Source organism: Prunus avium, chromosome 8 (assembly GCF_965620075.1).
Source record: "Prunus avium chromosome 8, drPruAviu1.hap1.1, whole genome shotgun sequence".
In the NCBI taxonomy this organism is placed as follows: domain Eukaryota; kingdom Viridiplantae; phylum Streptophyta; class Magnoliopsida; order Rosales; family Rosaceae; genus Prunus; species Prunus avium.
In genome coordinates, this window is record NC_142291.1 from 10,007,600 (window position 1) to 10,022,376 (window position 14,777).

At 46.7% G+C, this 14,777-nt stretch overlaps 10 non-coding genes and 1 pseudogene across 10 annotated transcripts; all 11 read right to left on the reverse strand.

Moving 5' to 3' along the window:
* Window positions 1-5,371: 5,371 nt before the first annotated feature.
* On the reverse strand, window positions 5,372-5,490 carry LOC148291589 (5S ribosomal RNA). The gene has a single exon (XR_015827315.1). It is a non-coding gene; the product is annotated as a 5S ribosomal RNA (ribosomal RNA).
* A 752-nt stretch (window positions 5,491-6,242) lies between these two features.
* LOC148291590 (5S ribosomal RNA) lies at window positions 6,243-6,358 on the reverse strand. The gene has a single exon (XR_015827036.1). It is a non-coding gene; the product is annotated as a 5S ribosomal RNA (ribosomal RNA).
* Window positions 6,359-7,109: 751 nt separating this feature from the next.
* On the reverse strand, window positions 7,110-7,228 carry LOC148291591 (5S ribosomal RNA; annotated as a pseudogene).
* A 753-nt stretch (window positions 7,229-7,981) lies between these two features.
* On the reverse strand, window positions 7,982-8,100 carry LOC148291592 (5S ribosomal RNA). Its single transcript, XR_015827064.1, has one exon. It is a non-coding gene; the product is annotated as a 5S ribosomal RNA (ribosomal RNA).
* Window positions 8,101-8,853: 753 nt separating this feature from the next.
* On the reverse strand, window positions 8,854-8,972 carry LOC148291593 (5S ribosomal RNA). Its single transcript, XR_015826662.1, has one exon. It is a non-coding gene; the product is annotated as a 5S ribosomal RNA (ribosomal RNA).
* Window positions 8,973-9,725: 753 nt separating this feature from the next.
* Window positions 9,726-9,844, reverse strand: LOC148291594 (5S ribosomal RNA). The gene has a single exon (XR_015826723.1). It is a non-coding gene; the product is annotated as a 5S ribosomal RNA (ribosomal RNA).
* Window positions 9,845-10,597: 753 nt separating this feature from the next.
* Window positions 10,598-10,716, reverse strand: LOC148291595 (5S ribosomal RNA). Its single transcript, XR_015827317.1, has one exon. It is a non-coding gene; the product is annotated as a 5S ribosomal RNA (ribosomal RNA).
* A 753-nt stretch (window positions 10,717-11,469) lies between these two features.
* LOC148291596 (5S ribosomal RNA) lies at window positions 11,470-11,588 on the reverse strand. Its single transcript, XR_015826663.1, has one exon. It is a non-coding gene; the product is annotated as a 5S ribosomal RNA (ribosomal RNA).
* Window positions 11,589-12,341: 753 nt separating this feature from the next.
* On the reverse strand, window positions 12,342-12,460 carry LOC148291597 (5S ribosomal RNA). Its single transcript, XR_015827018.1, has one exon. It is a non-coding gene; the product is annotated as a 5S ribosomal RNA (ribosomal RNA).
* A 753-nt stretch (window positions 12,461-13,213) lies between these two features.
* On the reverse strand, window positions 13,214-13,332 carry LOC148291598 (5S ribosomal RNA). Its single transcript, XR_015826664.1, has one exon. It is a non-coding gene; the product is annotated as a 5S ribosomal RNA (ribosomal RNA).
* Window positions 13,333-14,085: 753 nt separating this feature from the next.
* On the reverse strand, window positions 14,086-14,204 carry LOC148291599 (5S ribosomal RNA). The gene has a single exon (XR_015827019.1). It is a non-coding gene; the product is annotated as a 5S ribosomal RNA (ribosomal RNA).
* Window positions 14,205-14,777: the final 573 nt, after the last annotated feature.

The window sequence follows — 14,777 nt, forward strand, 5'->3', positions numbered from 1 at the left end:
AGGCGAGACACGTGTCGACGCATAGAGGCGCCGCAGACTCCACAAGCAAAAATTACGGGCTCATGGAAAGGCGCGAAGACTTTACTGAACGCGTTCGTTCAGAAAAGACACGTCGTGATAAATGAGTTGGGTATGGTTGGAAGGCGAGAAGGTTGTGGGACTCAGGGAATGCTGGAGATTCAGAAAATGCTCAGATGCTGTAATGGCTAGGGTTTGTCAAAGACTAAGTCTATAAGAAAGGGTGAAAAAAAAAAAACGCAAACTCAGAAACACACAAAAGAGAAAAGAAAGAAAGAAGAAAAGAGAGTGAGAAATCAAATGGCCTCTAACTACCCATTTTCGTTGGATCTCAACCTAGCTCCACCGACTCAGACACGAGGCCAAGCAGCGGCACCAGTATGGATGCCCTACTTTGCTTCCGCACGGGGGCCTGTGACAGTAACTGACTCAATACTCCTGGACAACGATGTTGCCATTGGAGTGGCTAGAAATTTAGTGACTCCTAAAGATATACGTGTTCTGGGGACAAGGGATGACAACCGGGTCGTGAGCGATGCCCTAGCACTGAGCGTGCAGAGTACGGCAACAGTCGCAAGTTTGGGTCATCGCCTACTTGCGAAGTCCCATGAGGTAGAGGTGCTGAAAGGTCAGTTGGCGGTGGAGCGAAGTATGGTTGAGGAGTGTCAGACTGCTATAAAAAGCTTGAAAAGGGAGAGGTCAAGGATAGTGGAGGTGAATCGACACCAGCTAGAAGTATTGCGGGACGAGAATAAAAACCTATCAAAAATGGTAGAGTTGTACTCTCGCGACATGCGAAAACAGCTGGAGGACCTAGACCGACCGGGTAAACGCAAACAAGCAGATCGCGAGAGTAGTTACGCTCAAGCTAAGATTGCGATCTTTGGGAGCTCAAGTGATGAGCCCCAAGAAGCTGTGCGTGAAGCCCCAGAAGAGGACAGCCAGAGGGCCAAACTCAAAGCTCCAATGGTCGAGACACCAAGCACCGAGAAGAAATGATTTCCTACTGCATTATTGTTGTTTTTATTTTATTTTGTTGTTTTTGTATTTTCGTTATTTTGTTTCGGAAATAAAAGAGTAAGGTTGCAGAAAGAAAAAGAAAAAGAAAAAGAAAACACACTTCCCAACTAAAATAAAACAAAGACGACAAACGGAAAAGAAAACACATTTCCCTAACTAAAATAAGACAAAGATGATAGCCGAAAGGGAAAGGCAAAAACACAAAGCACTAGAAAATGAAAGTAACGGGCAAAAACATTAAACACCAGAAAACACGGAGGAAAAAAAAAAAAATAATAAAGTAAAGGTGCTCCCCCTTGAAGCGATTAGGTCGAGCATGCCCGGGAAATCCGAAATGGTGTTGGCTCTCTCTCATCAGTATATGTCTATTTAAACCACACCTCTACAAGCGGATGATACCCAGCATTTCTTCCTGCAACTCAAGGAAAAACATCAAAAAATCCATAAACAGAAAAAAAAAAATGGCATCCTCATGCACTCACCTTGATGATCTCAACCTTGAGCTCTCACTTGCACCACCGAATGCCCAGACAAGGGCTCCTCCAAACACTGTCTTTCCAAACTCTTCATATCATCACGGCACGGCCTCAAACTTTGCTGAGGCAATACCGAACTTTTCTGAGGCACTGTCGAACAGAGCAGTGCTGCTAGGAGGCATGATTAGCAGCAAGCTCACTCCGACAGATCATCTGCATGTGGCACAGAGGTCTGATAAGGCAGCGGTAGAGGAGTCCCACAATTTAACTGTGCTCCACGCGGTCTCCGCTACCAATTTGGGCATGCGATTACTGGCGAGGACAAGGGAGTGTGCCGCGATGAGCGAGGAAATAGCTTCCTTGAAGGCTATGGTGGCGGACTTGCAGAAGCGGCTCTACTGTGCCAATCAGCACGTGGAAGCACTGCAGAGAAAAAATGAGGACCATGTGGAGCTGCTGCAGATTCTACAAGTGCGAGAAAATAGAGGCAAGCCATGATGATGATGAAGATGAAGAAGAAGAAGAAGAAGAAGAAGTTTTTTTTTTTTTTTTTTTTTTTTTTGGGTTTGTTTTTTTTTTTTTAATGCAGCGTTTGAAATAAAAATGTGTTTTAACACTCAGAAATAAACTAACTAACCATACCACGTAAATAAATAAATAAACTAACATAACAAAACAAAAACAGAAACAAAACAAAAACGAAGACTCAACAGAAAAGAAAACAAAGAAAATAAAGAAAACTTAATTTAAAAACACACGAATATACAAGCAACTCACGGATGACCAGTTAAGGGCCTCAGAAAACACAGCCAGGGGATCCGGGAAGGTTGGAGGGGTCACAATAGTCCCGCTTAAAACCCAAACTTCTTAGACACCGAAGGTGTCGCCTAAAGAACTCCTAGACACTGTATTAACGGAAGTGCTCACTGGGGTTACCATAAGTCGGCTCATATGAAAAATCTTTTTTTTTTTTTAATTTTAAAATTTTTAAGATAAGAAATAAAAACAAATTAAGATAAAATGAAACAACAAACCATAAATGAAAATGAACTAAGTACTATAAACAAACTCAAACAAACGATATAAATTATTGTACTAAAAGAAACAAACCAAGAAACCAAAGAAAAAAAAACAAACAGCACTTTCTATCACCTGTTTATCACCATTTGGACAGATTCGTTTCTATGTTTTTCAGCTTCGACCTCTGTTCAGTTTTTAGGCTATAACTTTCCAACCGCAAGTCTAAATTTTACGTTCTTTATATGGTTGGATTCAGCATAGAAAAACAAAGAACTCAACGCGGACCAAAAGGCAAAAACAACTACGAAAATAAACAGAATTCAAAGAAGAGAAAGGATTGAAATGCTCCCCCTTGAAGCGATTAGGTCGAGCATGGATGCACTTGGAGGTCGCGACTTCTCCCACTGCTCCACACTTCCCATTCTTATGATTGAGGTTGCCATCTCTCTCCATTTATTATTGAGCTATAATAAATTGCTAAAACAAACATAGAAAACTTGAAATAGAATTAAAGGATTAGGAAATAAAAACTAAAATGAAAAGGAAAATCAACACACATCCAATTCCATGTTTCAAAGCAACAAGCACCAATGGGTTGTGTAAGCTGGGACTTAAACCCAGTTCTCTTGCTTGTTGGGCAATTGTCCTTTTCTGTTGGACTACAAACACAACTTGTCCATTAACGTCATTAACTTTAAAACAAGAAATTGTCTAGTTAAGAAAAACAAATAAAATAAAGTAGGAAAGCCAAATAGAATCAAACAATGTTACCGATCCCCGGCAACGGCGCCAAAAACTTGTTGCGTAGATACAGCTGCACCAAAATGGATTCAGTTGCATCCTCAACTTGTGATACTCGCAAGTGCACGAACCGTTGGTAGTATAGCATATGTAAGTGCGAGGTCGATTCCACAGGGATTGGTGATTGAATGATCCAATTTAGTTTCCCTACACAAAATAGAAACAAAAACAAAGAACATAAAACAAGGATGAAAGAAATAAGTAACTCAAGCAAATAAGTTCCCAAGTTCAATTTAGATTAATGGATTGATTCTAGCTAAAGTATGATTAAGCCATGGTGTGTGGTCATAACCTTGTGTTCCTAATTCCCTAATTTGATCATTTGTTGTCTAACCTAAAATTAAGCATTAGGAACCCATTAAGCATAGAAGAACAATTTAAACAACCAAGCATGTATCTAATCCCTGTTGTCGAATGTCCATACATACTCTTCCTATTCATAGTTCAATTCAAATTAAAGTATGGTGTCTACTCTTAATTCAAACCAAGATAGCTAACATGCAAGCCTAAATGGTGATCAATCATTCAAACTAGCATATTAACTTATAAGCATAATGAATAAGAACAAAAATCATAATTGAAACTTGGAAACTAATCAAACTTGAAACTAAAGAAAAGAATTTACATAACAATGAAAATTAAAGTAGAACTTGGAAAGACTTAAAGGAAAATTTCAGCACAAAGATCTCATTATAACAATTGAAAACTAGAAAGAGAAACTAAGAGAATTTGAGGGAGAGAAGGGGAGGGAGCTCTAGAGAAGTGTTTGAGAGCTCCCCCCCTTGGGGTGTGTTTACAAGCTTAGAGAACTTCCCTATTTATAGGCCTAGGGGAAGTGAAAATCTGAATTCAATATGGCTAATGCATACAACACTTGTTTTATAAAATCTGAAATGGTTGATGCACTTGTATTAGAAAATCTAAATTGGGTGATGCACTTGTATTAGAAAATCTTGAATTGGTTGATGCACTTCACCAATAGATCCCACCAGCAGCCCTAGCTCATCTTCATGTCACCATGACCAAGCTTCCAACCAGAAATGATAGCTCATACCTAGCTCACCATGACCAAGCATCCAACCAGCACATGCTGAGGTCAGCATGACCAGCAACTTCAAGGGCTTACAACTTGGGCTTCTCTTAATCAAATTAGGACTTTAAGCACTCGAAATTGAAGTTCAGAATGTCTTCTTTCCAGCCATATGTTATTTGGGCCAATCCAAGGTCGGAGGAAGAAGTTAAGGCCGAAACAAATTGCTAACTCATTTTCCGCGCTGATAAGATCCATCCTGAGCATGGTTCTGTGTTTGCTAGGTAACGGACTCCAGATTTATCCAATGGGGCTGAATTTCGGATATGTTATAGTACACACCAATTGGAACAACTTTCATGAAGAATGTGGCCTCATTCGAGCTATGTAGGTGGTTGAAACAAAGCTTGCAATATGACCTACGGAACTGGACTGGCCGGGGGCTGTAGCCAAAATGAGTTTGTCTTTAAGCTCTTCATCCATTCATCCAAATTAGGCCTTAACATGCTTGAATTGCATGAATTATGCTCTCTAAAGCCATCATTATTACCTAAAGCTCAATGAACTGAAAGATAAACACAAAAAGGATTAAAAGCACAAGTTTAACTCAAAAACATAACCAAATCATAAGCTAGAAGGGTACAAAATGATATACAATTATGAACCGATCAGGCTCCGACCTCAGAATTGGGCCTACGAACCGTCGATTCGAAGGCAATGGCGTCGCGAGTAAAACTCATTGCGGTGCCATGAGTCGTGGGCTTTTTCGGGCATCCGACGTGGTTTACTAGCCCGAAATCCAATTTTTGAAGTTTTTGGTAACTGTGTTATTTTCCTATTTTAATTCCTTCGTTAATCCTAGGCTTTCTAGGAGTATTTAATCATAGTGTGCCCCGATTGTCACGCTGCGCCAAGGGGTCGTGTTAAAACAAAGACATCCAGATGAATAAGATGACGGAAAGCAAACGCCCACGACAATTTAAACGTCAACAAGGCAAAAAAAGAAGGGATGCAACACGAGGACTTCCCAGGAGGTCACCCATCCTAGTACTACTCTCGCCCAAACTCGCTTAACTTCGGAGTTCTGATGGGATCCGGTGCATGTGAGTTGGTATGATCGCATCCGTTAGCTTATAACGCCTAAAAGTATATAAGCCACGTTTGAGCCATGCCATATGACCATGGGTCGGCTATCCAACGCCCCCCGCATGAAATGGCATGGCCTGTCAAGCCTTGTCGTCGCCACCCTTACCATGTGTCGCGCGCAGGCCTGCCGAACTGCCGGTTCCGATCGGCTGTGGGGCCTACCTTACGATAATTGAACCAAAACAAAAAAAAACAAAAAAACTGACAACGTTAAGAACAACCCCAATAATTTCGGCAGTGGGCGTCGAGTCCTGTTGTTTTTTCGCTTTCGTTCGTTTGCGGTGCCCGGTTAATTGGAGACGAGCTCCACGGGGTGATGTAGGACAGATTGCGTAAGTTATTGGAGAGGAGCTGGACCGACGCGCGTGCAACGGCAAATCGGGCAAACCGCTGATCTGGGCTCCGACCTCAGAATTGGGCCCACGAACCGTCGATTCGAAGGCAACGGCGTCGCGAGTAAAACTCATCGCGTTGCCATGAGTCGTGGGCTTTTTCGGGCATCCGACGTCGTTTACTAGCCCGAAATCCAGTTTTTGAAGTTTTTGGTAACTGTGTTATTTTCCTATTTTAATTCCTTCGTCAATCCTAGGCTTTCTAGGAGTATTTAATCATAGTGTGCCCCGATTGTCACGCTGCGCCAAGGGGTCGTGATAAAAAAAAGACATCCAGATGAACAAGATGACGGAAAGCAAACCCACGACAATTGAAACGTCAACAAGGCAAAAAAAGAAGGGATGCAACACGAGGACTTCCCAGGAGGTCACCCATCCTAGTACGCTCGCCCAAACTCACTTAACTTCGGAGTTCTGATGGGATCCGGTGCATGTGAGTTGGTATGATCGCATCCGTTAGCTTATAACGCCTAAAAGTATATAAGCCACGTTTGAGCCATGCCATATGACCATGGGTTGGCTATCCAACGCCCCCCGCATGAAATGGCATGGCCTGTCAAGCCTTGTCGTCGCCACCCCTACCATGTGTCGCGCGCAGGCCTGCCGAACTGCCGGTTCCGATCGGCTGTGGGGCCTACCTTACGATAATTGAACCAAAATAAAAAAAACAAAAAAACTGACAACGTTAAGAACAACCCCAATAATTTCGGCAGTAGGCGTCGAGTCCTGTTGTTTTTTCGCTTTCGTTCGTTTGCGGTGCCCGGTTAATTGGAGACGAGCTCCACGGGGTGATGTAGGACAGATGGCGTAAGTTATTGGAGAGGAGCTGGACCGACGCGCGTGCAACGGCAAATCGGGCAAACCGCTGATCTGGGCTCCGACCTCAGAATTGGGCCCACGAACCATCGATTCGAAGGCAACGGCGTCGTGAGTAAAACTCATTGTGTTCCCATGAGTCGTGGGCTTTTTCGGGCATCCGACGTCGTTTACTAGCCCGAAATCCAGTTTTTGAAGTTTTTGGTAACTGTGTTATTTTCCTATTTTAATTCCTTCGTTAATCCTAGGCTTTCTAGGAGTATTTAATCATAGTGTGCCCCGATTGTCACGCTGCGCCAAGGGGTCGTGATAAAACAAAGACATCCAGATGAATAAGATGACGGAAAGCAAACCCATGACAATTGAAACGTCAACAAGGCAAAAAAAGAAGGGATGCAACACGAGGACTTCCTAGGAGGTCACCCATCCTAGTACTACTCTCGCCCAAACTCGCTTAACTTCGGAGTTCTGATGGTATCCGGTGCATGTGAGTTGGTGTGATCGCATCCGTTAGCTTATAACGCCTAAAAGTATATAAGCCACGTTTGAGCCATGCCATATGACCATGGGTTGGCTATCCAACGCCCCCCGCATGAAATGGCATGGCCTGTCAAGCCTTGTCGTCGCCACCCCTACCATGTGTCGCGCGCAGGCCTGCCGAACTGCCGGTTCCGATCGGCTGTGGGGCCTACCTTACGATAATTGAACCAAAACAAAAAAAACAAAAAAACTGACAACGTTAAGAACAACCCCAATAATTTCGGCAGTGGGCGTCGAGTCCTGTTGTTTTTTCGCTTTCTTTCGTTTGCGGTGCCCGGTTAATTGGAGACGAGCTCCACGGGGTGATGTAGGACAGATGGCGTAAGTTATTGGAGAGGAGCTGGACCGACGCGCGTGCAACGGCAAATCGGGCAAACCGCTGATCTGGGCTCCGACCTCAGAATTGGGCCCACGAACCGTCGATTCGAAGGCAACGGCGTCGCGAGTAAAACTCATTGCGTTGCCATGAGTCGTGGGCTTTTTCGGGCATCCGACGTCGTTTACTAGCCCGAAATCCAGTTTTTGAAGTTTTTGGTAACTGTGTTATTTTCCTATTTTAATTCCTTCGTCAATCCTAGGCTTTGTAGGAGTATTTAATCATAGTGTGCCCCGATTGTCACGCTGCGCCAAGGGGTCGTGATAAAACAAAGACATCCAGATGAATAAGATGACGGAAAGCAAACGCCCACGACAATTGAAACGTCAACAAGGCAAAAAAAGAAGGGATGCAACACGAGGACTTCCCGGGAGGTCACCCATCCTAGTACTACTCTCGCCCAAACTCGCTTAACTTCGGAGTTCTGATGGGATCCGGTGCATGTGAGTTGGTATGATCTCATCCGTTAGCTTATAACGCCTAAAAGTATATAAGCCACGTTTGAGCCATGCCATATGACCATGGGTTGGCTATCCAACGCCCCCCGCATGAAATGGCATGGCCTGTCAAGCCTTGTCGTCGCCACCCCTACCACGTGTCGCGCGCAGGCCTGCCGAACTGCCGGTTCCGATCGGCTGTGGGGCCTACCTTACGATAATTGAACCAAAACAAAAAAAACAAAAAAACTGACAACGTTAAGAATAACCCCAATAATTTCGGCAGTGGGCGTCGAGTCCTGCTGTTTTTTCGCTTTCGTTCGTTTGCGGTGCCCGGTTAATTGGAGACGAGCTCCACGGGGTGATGTAGGACAGATGGCGTAAGTTATTGGAGAGGAGCTGGACCGACGCGCGTGCAACGGCAAATCGGGCAAACCGCTGATCTGGGCTCCGACCTCAGAATTGGGCCCACGAACCGTCGATTCGAAGGCAACGGCGTCGCGAGCAAAACTCATTGCGTTGCCATGAGTCGTGGGCTTTTTCGGGCATCCGACGTCGTTTACTAGCCCGAAATCCAGTTTTTGAAGTTTTTGGTAACTGTGTTATTTTCCTATTTTAATTCCTTCGTTAATCCTAGGCTTTCTAGGAGTATTTAATCATAGTGTGCCCCGATTGTCACGCTGCGCCAAGGGGTCGTGATAAAACAAAGACATCCAGATGAATAAGATGACGGAAAGCAAACGCCCACGACAATTGAAACGTCAACAAGGCAAAAAAAGAAGGGATGCAACACGAGGACTTCCCGGGAGGTCACCCATCCTAGTACTACTCTCGCCCAAACTCGCTTAACTTCGGAGTTCTGATGGGATCCGGTGCATGTGAGTTGGTATGATCGCATCCGTTAGCTTATAACGCCTAAAAGTATATAAGCCACGTTTGAGCCATGCCATATGACCATGGGTTGGCTATCCAACGCCCCCCGCATGAAATGGCATGGCCTGTCAAGCCTTGTCGTCGCCACCCCTACCACGTGTCGCGCGCAGGCCTGCCGAACTGCCGGTTCCGATCGGCTGTGGGGCCTACCTTACGATAATTGAACCAAAACAAAAAAAACAAAAAAACTGACAACGTTAAGAACAACCCCAATAATTTCGGCAGTGGGCGTCGAGTCCTGCTGTTTTTTCGCTTTCGTTCGTTTGCGGTGCCCGGTTAATTGGAGACGAGCTCCACGGGGTGATGTAGGACAGATGGCGTAAGTTATTGGAGAGGAGCTGGACCGACGCGCGTGCAACGGCAAATCGGGCAAACCGCTGATCTGGGCTCCGACCTCAGAATTGGGCCCACGAACCGTCGATTCGAAGGCAACGGCGTCGCGAGCAAAACTCATTGCGTTGCCATGAGTCGTGGGCTTTTTCGGGCATCCGACGTCGTTTACTAGCCCGAAATCCAGTTTTTGAAGTTTTTGGTAACTGTGTTATTTTCCTATTTTAATTCCTTCGTTAATCCTAGGCTTTCTAGGAGTATTTAATCATAGTGTGCCCCGATTGTCACGCTGCGCCAAGGGGTCGTGATAAAACAAAGACATCCAGATGAATAAGATGACGGAAAGCAAACGCCCACGACAATTGAAACGTCAACAAGGCAAAAAAAGAAGGGATGCAACACGAGGACTTCCCAGGAGGTCACCCATCCTAGTACTACGCTCGCCCAAACTCGCTTAACTTCGGAGTTCTGATGGGATCCGGTGCATGTGAGTTGGTATGATCGCATCCGTTAGCTTATAACGCCTAAAAGTATATAAGCCACGTTTGAGCCATGCCATATGACCATGGGTTGGCTATCCAACGCCCCCCGCATGAAATAGCATGGCCTGTCAAGCCTTGTCGTCGCCACCCCTACCACGTGTCGCGCGCAGGCCTGCCGAACTGCCGGTTCCGATCGGCTGTGGGGCCTACCTTACGATAATTGAACCAAAACAAAAAAAACAAAAAAACTGACAACGTTAAGAACAACCCCAATAATTTCGGCAGTGGGCGTCGAGTCCTGCTGTTTTTTCGCTTTCGTTCGTTTGCGGTGCCCGGTTAATTGGAGACGAGCTCCACGGGGTGATGTAGGACAGATGGCGTAAGTTATTGGAGAGGAGCTGGACCGACGCGCGTGCAACGGCAAATCGGGCAAACCGCTGATCTGGGCTCCGACCTCAGAATTGGGCCCACGAACCGTCGATTCGAAGGCAACGGCGTCGCGAGCAAAACTCATTGCGTTGCCATGAGTCGTGGGCTTTTTCGGGCATCCGACGTCGTTTACTAGCCCGAAATCCAGTTTTTGAAGTTTTTGGTAACTGTGTTATTTTCCTATTTTAATTCCTTCGTTAATCCTAGGCTTTCTAGGAGTATTTAATCATAGTGTGCCCCGATTGTCACGCTGCGCCAAGGCGTCGTGATAAAACAAAGACATCCAGATGAATAAGATGACGGAAAGCAAACGCCCACGACAATTGAAACGTCAACAAGGCAAAAAAAGAAGGGATGCAACACGAGGACTTCCCAGGAGGTCACCCATCCTAGTACTACTCTCGCCCAAACTCGCTTAACTTCGGAGTTCTGATGGGATCCGGTGCATGTGAGTTGGTATGATCGCATCCGTTAGCTTATAACGCCTAAAAGTATATAAGCCACGTTTGAGCCATGCCATATGACCATGGGTTGGCTATCCAACGCCCCCCGCATGAAATGGCATGGCCTGTCAAGCCTTGTCGTCGCCACCCCTACCACGTGTCGCGCGCAGGCCTGCCGAACTGCCGGTTCCGATCGGCTGTGGGGCCTACCTTACGATAATTGAACCAAAACAAAAAAAACAAAAAAACTGACAACGTTAAGAACAACCCCAATAATTTCGGCAGTGGGCGTCGAGTCCTGCTGTTTTTTCGCTTTCGTTCGTTTGCGGTGCCCGGTTAATTGGAGACGAGCTCCACGGGGTGATGTAGGACAGATGGCGTAAGTTATTGGAGAGGAGCTGGACCGACGCGCGTGCAACGGCAAATCGGGCAAACCGCTGATCTGGGCTCCGACCTCAGAATTGGGCCCACGAACCGTCGATTCGAAGGCAACGGCGTCGCGAGCAAAACTCATTGCGTTGCCATGAGTCGTGGGCTTTTTCGGGCATCCGACGTCGTTTACTAGCCCGAAATCCAGTTTTTGAAGTTTTTGGTAACTGTGTTATTTTCCTATTTTAATTCCTTCGTTAATCCTAGGCTTTCTAGGAGTATTTAATCATAGTGTGCCCCGATTGTCACGCTGCGCCAAGGGGTCGTGATAAAACAAAGACATCCAGATGAATAAGATGACGGAAAGCAAACGCCCACGACAATTGAAACGTCAACAAGGCAAAAAAAGAAGGGATGCAACACGAGGACTTCCCGGGAGGTCACCCATCCTAGTACTACTCTCGCCCAAACTCGCTTAACTTCGGAGTTCTGATGGGATCCGGTGCATGTGAGTTGGTATGATCGCATCCGTTAGCTTATAACGCCTAAAAGTATATAAGCCACGTTTGAGCCATGCCATATGACCATGGGTTGGCTATCCAACGCCCCCCGCATGAAATGGCATGGCCTGTCAAGCCTTGTCGTCGCCACCCCTACCACGTGTCGCGCGCAGGCCTGCCGAACTGCCGGTTCCGATCGGCTGTGGGGCCTACCTTACGATAATTGAACCAAAACAAAAAAAACAAAAAAACTGACAACGTTAAGAACAACCCCAATAATTTCGGCAGTGGGCGTCGAGTCCTGCTGTTTTTTCGCTTTCGTTCGTTTGCGGTGCCCGGTTAATTGGAGACGAGCTCCACGGGGTGATGTAGGACAGATGGCGTAAGTTATTGGAGAGGAGCTGGACCGACGCGCGTGCAACGGCAAATCGGGCAAACCGCTGATCTGGGCTCCGACCTCAGAATTGGGCCCACGAACCGTCGATTCGAAGGCAACGGCGTCGCGAGCAAAACTCATTGCGTTGCCATGAGTCGTGGGCTTTTTCGGGCATCCGACGTCGTTTACTAGCCCGAAATCCAGTTTTTGAAGTTTTTGGTAACTGTGTTATTTTCCTATTTTAATTCCTTCGTTAATCCTAGGCTTTCTAGGAGTATTTAATCATAGTGTGCCCCGATTGTCACGCTGCGCCAAGGGGTCGTGATAAAACAAAGACATCCAGATGAATAAGATGACGGAAAGCAAACGCCCACCACAATTGAAACGTCAACAAGGCAAAAAAAGAAGGGATGCAACAAGAGGACTTCCCGGGAGGTCACCCATCCTAGTACTACTCTCGCCCAAACTCGCTTAACTTCGGAGTTCTGATGGGATCCGGTGCATGTGAGTTGGTATGATCGCATCCGTTAGCTTATAACGCCTAAAAGTATATAAGCCACGTTTGAGCCATGCCATATGACCATGGGTTGGCTATCCAACGCCCCCCGCATGAAATGGCATGGCCTGTCAAGCCTTGTTGTCGCCACCCCTACCACGTGTCGCGCGCAGGCCTGCCGAACTGCCGGTTCCGATCGGCTGTGGGGCCTACCTTACGATAATTGAACCAAAACAAAAAAAACAAAAAAACTGACAACGTTAAGAACAACCCCAATAATTTCGGCAGTGGGCGTCGAGTCCTGCTGTTTTTTCGCTTTCGTTCGTTTGCGGTGCCCGGTTAATTGGAGACGAGCTCCACGGGGTGATGTAGGACAGATGGCGTAAGTTATTGGAGAGGAGCTGGACCGACGCGCGTGCAACGGCAAATCGGGCAAACCGCTGATCTGGGCTCCGACCTCAGAATTGGGCCCACGAACCGTCGATTCGAAGGCAACGGCGTCGCGAGCAAAACTCATTGCGTTGCCATGAGTCGTGGGCTTTTTCGGGCATCCGACGTCGTTTACTAGCCCGAAATCCAGTTTTTGAAGTTTTTGGTAACTGTGTTATTTTCCTATTTTAATTCCTTCGTTAATCCTAGGCTTTCTAGGAGTATTTAATCATAGTGTGCCCCGATTGTCACGCTGCGCCAAGGGGTCGTGATAAAACAAAGACATCCAGATGAATAAGATGACGGAAAGCAAACGCCCACGACAATTGAAACGTCAACAAGGCAAAAAAAGAAGGGATGCAACACGAGGACTTCCCGGGAGGTCACCCATCCTAGTACTACTCTCGCCCAAACTCGCTTAACTTCGGAGTTCTGATGGGATCCGGTGCATGTGAGTTGGTATGATCGCATCCGTTAGCTTATAACGCCTAAAAGTATATAAGCCACGTTTGAGCCATGCCATATGACCATGGGTTGGCTATCCAACGCCCCCCGCATGAAATGGCATGGCCTGTCAAGCCTTGTCGTCGCCACCCCTACCACGTGTCGCGCGCAGGCCTGCCGAACTGCCGGTTCCGATCGGCTGTGGGGCCTACCTTACGATAATTGAACCAAAACAAAAAAAACAAAAAAACTGACAACGTTAAGAACAACCCCAATAATTTCGGCAGTGGGCGTCGAGTCCTGCTGTTTTTTCGCTTTCGTTCGTTTGCGGTGCCCGGTTAATTGGAGACGAGCTCCACGGGGTGATGTAGGACAGATGGCGTAAGTTATTGGAGAGGAGCTGGACCGACGCGCGTGCAACGGCAAATCGGGCAAACCGCTGATCTGGGCTCCGACCTCAGAATTGGGCCCACGAACCGTCGATTCGAAGGCAACGGCGTCGCGAGCAAAACTCATTGCGTTGCCATGAGTCGTGGGCTTTTTCGGGCATCCGACGTCGTTTACTAGCCCGAAATCCAGTTTTTGAAGTTTTTGGTAACTGTGTTATTTTCCTATTTTAATTCCTTCGTTAATCCTAGGCTTTCTAGGAGTATTTAATCATAGTGTGCCCCGATTGTCACGCTGCGCCAAGGGGTCGTGATAAAACAAAGACATCCAGATGAATAAGATGACGGAAAGCAAACGCCCACCACAATTGAAACGTCAACAAGGCAAAAAAAGAAGGGATGCAACAAGAGGACTTCCCGGGAGGTCACCCATCCTAGTACTACTCTCGCCCAAACTCGCTTAACTTCGGAGTTCTGATGGGATCCGGTGCATGTGAGTTGGTATGATCGCATCCGTTAGCTTATAACGCCTAAAAGTATATAAGCCACGTTTGAGCCATGCCATATGACCATGGGTTGGCTATCCAACGCCCCCCGCATGAAATGGCATGGCCTGTCAAGCCTTGTTGTCGCCACCCCTACCACGTGTCGCGCGCAGGCCTGCCGAACTGCCGGTTCCGATCGGCTGTGGGGCCTACCTTACGATAATTGAACCAAAACAAAAAAAACAAAAAAACTGACAACGTTAAGAACAACCCCAATAATTTCGGCAGTGGGCGTCGAGTCCTGCTGTTTTTTCGCTTTCGTTCGTTTGCGGTGCCCGGTTAATTGGAGACGAGCTCCACGGGGTGATGTAGGACAGATGGCGTAAGTTATTGGAGAGGAGCTGGACCGACGCGCGTGCAACGGAAAATCGGGCAAACCGCTGATCTGGGCTCCGACCTCAGAATTCTGCCCACGAACCGTCGATTCGAAGGCAACGGCGTCGCGAGTAAAACTCATTGCGTTGCCATGAGTCGTGGGCTTTTTCGGGCATCCGACGTCGTTTACTAGCCCGAAATCCAGTTTTTGAAGTTTTTGGTAACTGT